The sequence below is a fragment of the Loxodonta africana genome, chromosome 3 (genome assembly GCF_030014295.1).
Source record: "Loxodonta africana isolate mLoxAfr1 chromosome 3, mLoxAfr1.hap2, whole genome shotgun sequence".
NCBI classification, from domain to species: Eukaryota; Metazoa; Chordata; class Mammalia; order Proboscidea; family Elephantidae; genus Loxodonta; species Loxodonta africana.
Window position 1 is genome coordinate 145,105,636 of NC_087344.1, and position 8,944 is coordinate 145,114,579.

Sequence of the window (8,944 nt, forward strand, 5' to 3'; positions counted from 1 at the left end):
TAAATATTTGCCAGTTCGATTGCTGTAACATTGGTAGCATGAAACACGCAGACACTTATCAACTTTCAACCACGGCTGGCGCAGCCTGGGCAGCCCTAGCTGCTGGGGCGCTGAGGAGCTGCCCCCTTCCCATGAGCCCCCGCGCGGGTCCCGCCCCCGCGCTTCCGGTCTCGAGTGCTTGGGACCTGCACCTTTCAAACCATCAAAACGAAGCCCAGGAAGAGATTCCTTGTGTTTTCAGATTTCTGTCTTTGCCGTGCTCATTTATTTTTCAGCAGGTGTTGTTGCCTTTCCTTACTCGCACGACTTGTTGAAGGGTTATTGGTTGTGGCCTCTTGGAAGTGTTGATACACACCAGGAAAGAGAAAGCCTCTGAGGACGCTTGGTGACAGGTGTGATTTGAGGGGAAAGACGGGGAGATGCCTCCCAAGGACTCTTCCCGTTTCCTAAGTTGCTACCTTAGGAAACTCTTTCCATTGGCACAAGACTATTTTTTTTTTTTTTTGCAGTAACAGTCTGAAATTTTATTTATACATGTTAATTAGAATAAGCATAAAACAAAAAATATCAGGATAAAGTGTTAGTGCCATTTTGTTGGCAAGGAGGAGTCAGGAAATGGAGCAAATTATCAAGAAGCCATTCTAAGACAATTCCAATGTAGCTCAGTTACATAATGCCAACATTAGGTATTATCCCACTTAATCTACAAATGAAACAAAGTCAAAAGATTATTCTATTTAGCATAAGAATTTTTACATTAAATATATAGCATTTCTCAGAAAGTGATACCAGTAACTTTTAGAAAAGAAGTTTCCATTATGCAGTTTCACTAGAAATTCTCAAATACAATTGAACATCCATACAATAGTTCATAAGTACCATTAAACTAAACTGGGTTAGTGTACATTTCAGCTTAATATGGAACTACATTTTGGATTTTAGAAAGGCAGCAATAATTATATGTTGGCTTTTATTCTAGATGCTTAACATGGTTAAGGTGACAGTTCAAGCATATTAAGGGAAGGTAGTTAAAATTTAATGATAATCAGCACAGTCTCTTGCAGTCTACATACACTGTAGTGCTTACATGGAATAAATCCAATGTTACTTAACTGGTGTTTTATACACACACGACTTAAAAAAAAAAAAACTATCAAAGGCAATCATTCTAAATGTAATATAAACAAACAAACAAAACCTGAAACCTATTGCCATCTAGTCAACTCCGACTACAGGACAGACTAGAACTGCCCCATAGGTTTTCCAAGGAACGGCTGGTGGAGTGGAACTGCTGATCTTTTGGTTAGCAGCCGAGTGCTTAACCACTGTGCCACAGAGCTCCAAATGTAATATAGCAACACATTCAAAATGCAAATATACCATAGAAATAAATTAATATGAACAGCAGTGCTCCATATCTTGAAAAAGGTAACTGGTTCTAACACAAAGCTAAGCCTGCACCAGTCATCTTAATCATAATGGCTTGTAGAAACATCAAGTTTCCAGTAGATAAACTATTCTATGAAAGTCAGTACATCTTTTGAAAGTTTCACATCTGTAAAACCAGGTTAAGGCTACAACTATCTTGAAGTGTGAACAAGATACAGGTCAAAGGGTAGGATTCCCAGCCATATGTAAGGGAGGTAGACCTCAGGCAGCATATGCTTTTTGGCTCCTGGAAAGCTTAGTATGCATAACACAGAGTTGCCAGAGAAGTAAACTGGAAAAGTTTGGCTAAGTTTCCATTATGAGTTGACTTTTAAACCTCAAGAATGATATCCTTCAGGCTTTTCATAAAGCTTGGTGCCATCCATTTAATAACATGTTCAAAAATGGAAGCAGGCATGATTGTAATTGTAACTACAGTCCCAGATGTTGATAGTATGTCTGCAATTTGAGAATCCTTCAATCCAATGATATTCTGCCTGTTGATTTCACAGATGTTATGTTTGGTGAGAAGACCGTTTCTGGTTGCAGAACTATCTTTTTCTGTGGATGTTATTTTTCCATTTTTAAAGATAAAACCAACATGTGCAAAACTATCCTTATGCATGGTAGTAGTCCATTCAAAGGGCCTGTCACTTAAGTCATGGTAATCTCTCCAAACTCGTGTTTGAGAACTTCATGTGCTTTGTCAGAACTACAGCAAACACAGTTTTCACCATTGATCTGAAGTACCTGATCCCCAAATCTTAGACCAACCAAAGACAATGGCGAAATAGTCTGGACTAGCTGAACAAATATGCCATTATCTATTGATTTTTTTTTTTTTATTATTGATTTAAGCCTAAGGCAAATTTTTCCATCCTGGTTCTTACCCAAAATAACTTCACGAATCCCTTGCTTAATTCCTGCTCTTTGAATTCCAACATCATTACCAGTTACAGGAGCCACCATATAGTTCACACTGGAAGGTCTTGCTACTAACCGCTGCACTGGTGTTTCAGGGACCATGGCCATATCTGCACGGATTTATTCTTCATTTAGACTCAGACTCATGTATTGAGAGATCTCCAGATACAGTTTAGGATTTAGATTTCCATCTTGAGAGATGGGAGCAGAAGCTTCTGACAAAGTTGATGGGCTGTCAGGGTTTGCAGAAAAGACAGCTTGCACCTGAATTACTTTGTCTACTTTCAGGTCTTCAAGAGATGGATAGACGTTTTTGCAGAATTTTTCTAGGCTGTAGTGATCTGCTTGCCACTGCCTTCTCCTGGTCCAGAAACAGACTTCCAAGATGGAGGGGAGGAAATGGCCCAAGACTTTTGAGCTACAATGAATAAACGGTGCCCCGGGTTTGGGGTGTTATCAAATCCTTTGCACTTCAGTGAAAATGAATATATTAGTCTTTTCCTTTCAGAGGCTCCTTTTATGCAGGAAGTATAATAAAAGGGGGTGGAGACACAGGAAAATGGGGGCTGGTGAGAGTATTAGAAGCAAACTTCCTGCCTCATTCTGTGGCAGGGTTTCTTAACGTTTTGGGGATCCTTCAGACTCAGATAAAAACTAAGGACCATTTCTCCAGGAAAAAGATTTGTAAACACAGTATTTTGCCTATAATCGGGGGATTTATGGGCCTTCAGAACACATCTACAGACTCCCGTGGGAGTCACGGAGCTCAGGTTAGGAAACCTTGAATTCTAGGTACAGCAAGCTCTGGTGACTTGTGCCCGAGGAGGAGAATTCGTTCTCTTGTTCAGAACCAGGACTAGGGCGAGGGGGATGAAACACACCTTGGGCACAAAATTTAAGGGGGCTTCAAGAAGTTCAGAATCAAGATAAATAATATTTTAATGCAATATTTTTAAAAAATGAAATCTGCAAACTGTAGCCTGTAGCCTACTGCCTGTTTTTTTAAATAAATTTTTGGAACCACAGGCAGGGTTAGAGTGAGATAAGGGTAAGGCAGGGTTTCACAAGTGCAGGGTCAGATTCTGTCTTTAAAATTTTGGTATTTTGTTCATCATGGATTTTTAAAAAATAATATCTTACTGTGTTTAAGATGAAAGCTTACACGGAGCTATCAAGTCAGTCCTGACTCGTAGTGACCCTATGTACGACAGCTGCCCGCTCCTGCACCATCCTCACAATGGTTGCTATGTTTGAGCCCATTGTTGCAGCCACTGTGTCAGTGTATCTCCTTCAGGGTCTTCCTCTTTTTTCCTGACCCTCTACCAAGCATAATGTCCCCCTGTAAGGACTGGTCTGTCCTGATAACATGTCCAAAATAAGTGAGATGAAGTCTCACCATCCTCACTTCTAAGGAGCATTCTGGCTATTTCTATGTGTTTATATTTCCAAGACAGGTTTGTTCGTTCTTTTGGCAGTCCATGGAATATTCAGTATTCTTCGCCAACACCATAATTCAAAAGGGTCAGTTTCTTGGTTTTCCTTATTCATCGTCCAGCTTTCACATGCATATGAGGCGATTGAAAACACCATAGTTTGAGTTAGGCACACCTTAGTCCTCAAAGTGACATCTTTGCTTTTTAATACTTTACAGATGTCTTTTGCAACAGATTAGGTTTCCATTTAACAGCTTTATCATGGACTTTTTTTTTTTTTTGATGCTACATTAAAATAGTATTTATTTTGAACACTGAGTTTTTTGCCACCCCCTTAAATTTTTTACCCTAGGTGAGTGCCTCACTTGCTTCACCCTAATCCCTGCCCTGCTTCTGTCCAGGATGCTGTTCAACCAAAACCCCAATGTAACTGATCACTTGCTATGTCCTAGGCCCTAAGCCCCACACCTCCACAAGCTCTCTGACATAATACGAGATAGCAAAGGTAGTGGGAAAAGCTCTGGTCTGTCAAGAGTCCTGTGGTCTAGTCCTGGCTCTGCCACTTCCTGGCTGATGACCTTGGCTAGTTTTAACCTTTTGAGTCTCTTCCTTACCTGCAGAATGAGAGGGTTGGACTGGATGCTTTCTATTTCTGACAATCTGTGGTTCTGCCACTTTGAAAGTGGATGCTTTCTAAAGAACATAGCCCTCAGTACCCAATTCCATCTCTCAGCCCTGGAATTCTCTTGATTTGCCTCCTTGGTGAGGTTTTGAATGTCTCATCATACCTTCATGTGTCTCAGTGTGAAGAGGAACAGGGCCCTACCCATCCAATATCTCTTGAGCTTGAGCACTGATAGAATCAAAGATTTTGAGAACTGGTGGGATAAGGTGCTTAGAAATTACTTTGTATACAGAAAATGAGACTCAGACAGGTAAAGTCAGTTGGCCAGCATGGGACAGTAACAGATTTAGAGCTAGAACCCAGCCTCCAACTCCCATGCAGTGTTCTGTCTGCCTCACCTAATGGGATATGATGCTTGTCTTCCTACTTCCCTCCAGGGGATTTCCTTGAAGTACTTTGAATTCTATCTCATAGTGGTCTCTCCAATTCCTCTGTTTTGCTAGTTTCCTGCTTGTTATACTGCTTCCCACATAACCGTGGAATTGACCTAGTCCTAATTAGGAGCCAGATTTCTCAATCAGTGTTTTATTCTGAATGCCTTCCCTCTCCCAGCCTCCTCTTGGCTGATTTAACTTCTATGGGGATTTTTTTTTTTAAACTGCTACAAGGTAATAATCTTAGAAAACTAATTTTCCTTCTTGTGTCTTTTAGAAGGTATTTTTAAAAATGGAGAGAACGAGTGATGCATAATAACTCTATGAGGTAGATCCTGTTATTATTCCCAATTTACCAATGAAGAAACCAAGGCACAAAAAAATTAAGTAACTTGCCCGAGGCTCTCCCAGCTAACCGAGTATCAGAACCAGCATTCAAACCTAGGCAGCCCAACTCCACGGCCCATGCTCTTAACCAGCACACCATGTGACCTCTTTGTAGGCCATTTGGCCTTGGATTGAACAATTCCAGTGATAGGCAGCGCTGTCTCAGGAGACTTCTGGCTCTGTTGCTGGGTAGTTTGATCTGTTAGAATGTCGTCCCTTTATTTGTTGGTTTAAGCCGTAGACAGTTGTCCAAAATGGTTTCCTATTGTCTAAACAAGAATAGAGGAACAAAAGAGAGTGGAGACCGCAGAGGATACAATCCCTCAGTCTGCCCGCCCTGTCTCCCCTCAGGAGGACACTGAGCGCACTGGCCTCCACCAAACATTCCCGACCCACTTCCAGTTCTGTGGGCTTACTGAAAAGACACAGTTTCCTCTTTCAGTTTTGTAGCTTTTGAAAGTAAATTCCCCTCTATGTGTTTATATTTTATACCAGCAAAGCTTTAAGGTGGCCCACAGTGGATTATAAAATGTGATTAAGCCACTGGTGTTGGACCAATTCCAACTCGTAGCGACCCTGTAGAACAGAGTAGAACCACTCCCCTAGGGTTTCCGAGGCTGTAAATCTTTATGGAAGTGCACTGCGGCTGGTGGGTTCGAACTGCAGACCTTTAGGTTAGCAGCTGAGTGTTTTAACCACTGCACCACCAGGGCTCCTATAAAATAAGATTAAAAAAAAAGTAGTACAAATTAAAAGAGTATGACATGATCAAGCAATTTTACTTTTAGGTATTTGTCCTTCAGAAATAGTCACAAAAACTTATAAGAAAAAAATTCAAGGATTTTTATTGTACAATGAAACCTGTGAGAGCTGGAATGCGATGGGACTACCTTGTTTTTCTGGATCTCAAAAGTTTTCCACCTTTGACAGGGTGCAGTCTTACCACTTTCTATCATTCCTTTTAGTGAAAAATATTTGAGTTTTCCTTCTCTGACAGGTTTCTGCCATACACAGGTTTCATCTTTCACAGGTTTTACTGCATCTTTTTTTATAATAGCAAAAAATTTGTAGGCAATTTTAATGTCCATCAATAAGGATATGGCTAAATAAATAATAATGAGAACCTTTATTTTGGAATGGAGCCCTAGTGGTGCAGTGGTTAAGAGCTAAGCTGCTAACCAAAAGGTCAGCAGTTCAAATTCACTAGGTGCTCATTGGAAACCCTATGGGGAAGTTCTAATTTGCCCTATAGGATCGCTGTGAGTCAGAATCGACTCTACGGCAATGGATTTGGTTTGGTTTGGTTTTTTATTACTTTGGAATACTCCGTAGCAGTTAAAACAAAAGATAGGTTTTTATGTACTAATATGGAAAGATGTCAGTAGCATCATATGGAATTTAAAAAGCAATTTCTGTACCTATATTTGTAAAAGGGATATTTTTTATATGGTGTGCATTGAAGAAGGTTTGGAAGTATACACACCAAATTATTAACAATGGGGGGTGGAAGTGTTGGTAGGAAAGGGTGAGGGAGGAACCTTCAGTCTGTCAGGATCACCCTACTGTATTTTAGGCTCAAAGGGCAAGGGTTTTCTGGGCACTGTGGCTCAGGTCTGACACATCCTGGGTGTTCAAATGATGTTTGTTAAGAGGCTGGGCCATGTCTTCAGGATGCTTTGAGTAATTTAAAGTTTATTGCTGGCACAGCAAATAATTATCTTTAAAAAAAAAAAAAAAGAAAACTATTCCAGATCAATCTCCCTGTGCTATCCAGGGCATAATATTCAGATAAATTCTCCCTATTTACTCTGGAAAAAAATCAACATTGACTTTTCTTTTTTAAAATTGGTGCTTGATGCCATTTTATATCATCTCCATTACCATCCCAGTGTAGGTAAAACAGTTAAAAATATAAACAATTCTTTTCTCATTTCAAAAGTCGTATGTGTTTATTGAAGACAATTTACAAAGCCACCTGTAATCCCATATCCCAAAGATACTTACTGGGAACCTTCCTTCCTGTCTTTTTTCTATGTGCAGCACATTATTTGATACCAGATTAATTCTTGCCAGAGCAGGCTGCTCCTCTGGGCTGTCCCCACCACTGGCGTGAGCTCAGGGACTGTGCAGTTATTAGGGAGCAGCCAGGGAGACCAGGAGTCTACAGTAGGAGCGTGGGAGCCCGGCAGAGCCTGAGAAAAGTGACTGCTGAGATAGTGACAATGGGGAGCTTATTGGAGCCTCGGCTAAACCAGCTTCATGTGTCTCAAAAGGGGATAATGATAAGACCTACCTTGTTTTGTCAAACAGTGGCAAAAATGCTAGTTTATTATTATGGCTCATAGTAGGGGCGGGTTAACTAGTAAGCACAGTATGCACCAGCTTGTATTGAGCAAGGTACGCACGGGCTTAATTGTGTTGACTTGCTAATCTGTGGCGAGCAATTTCACTACATCCTTGATGTGGTGGGGGATAGATGTAATTGCGCACTGCAGATTGGTGGGAAGGCACAATTGGGCCCGTGCGTACCTTGCTTATTGGTAATCTGCCCTGTCTAATGGTCATTATTATGGTTAATGTTTATGGGGAGTGGTAAGTGTTAAGCGCTTTACACGTATTATTTAATATTTGAACCCATCTTATGAGGTAGGTACTATAATTTTTCAGTAAATGAGGAAAATTCTAACTATTTTGAGGATTAAATGAATAGTGAACATAAAGGGGCTAGCAAAGAACATGCACACAGTAGGTGTTCAGTAGATGGTAGTTCCTTTCCCTCAGTCCAGGAAGTGGCTGCCATTATAATAGGATTCTGTTTGATTGCTAACTATCTTGAATTTCCTGATATTTCCCCTTCAAGGTGAATTATGATGATTGTGTGGTCAGATAGGAAAGTCTGATACCATTTGTTTATGAGAGAGGAATACCTTTTGATCACCTACCTGCAAGGCCAGAGCAAGGCAGCTGTTTATTATCAGACACTACGAGAACGTCATATAGGAAGTGAACGGGCACCAATAGTCCTGGGAACAGCTGGATATGTATTTCGGTCCAATATGCTAGTGATGTTTTAACACTTCAACATTTTGGTGGATAAAGTGCCATTTCCTTGAACCCTTTTTCATATTACTGCCTTTGCTCCCCTTTCTTATTTATTAATTTCCAAAAATAATTACGATTGTTGAGTTGACAAATGTGTTGTATATATTTTTGTAACAATAAAATTTAAAAAAGAAAGGAAATATCCAGAAGAAAAAAATAATTGCAGTGAAGATGTGTATCTGTACAATTTGAGACCAAATTAGAAGAGGCAAGCAGAGCTTAAATTAGTTAATACATTAGTTCAATCCTTAGTGGTTGTAGTAATTCTAGGCCACATTTTCTGAATCTTACTTGGAAATTCCTTGGATGAATCCAGGCCGCACAGTTCTTTTTTGACCATAGCTCATAAACTAACTGGCAATGGCATCAAGTCCTGCTCCTTAGTGGCAACTGGGCCCTCCCCTGGAGGCCCTGAGCAATCCCTTTGCTTACTGCTAATTGACTTCCTAATTTCCCACAGCAGCTGTTGTAAACCTTCCCCCACTCTCCTCCATCCCCTTAATCTTCCTGCTTGTGACACACCAAGAAGCAGGTGATTGTGCACCCTTCTTACTGCTGGGTTCTCTGCCATCCTCCGTTGTCTCCCAAGACCCTCATCCCCAGGGCCCGCC

General features: G+C 40.7%; 1 pseudogene; it reads right to left on the minus strand.

The window, feature by feature from the left end:
- Window positions 1-1,482: 1,482 nt before the first annotated feature.
- On the minus strand, window positions 1,483-8,673 carry LOC100658797 (syntenin-1-like; annotated as a pseudogene).
- Between the last annotated feature and the right edge of the window lie 271 nt (window positions 8,674-8,944).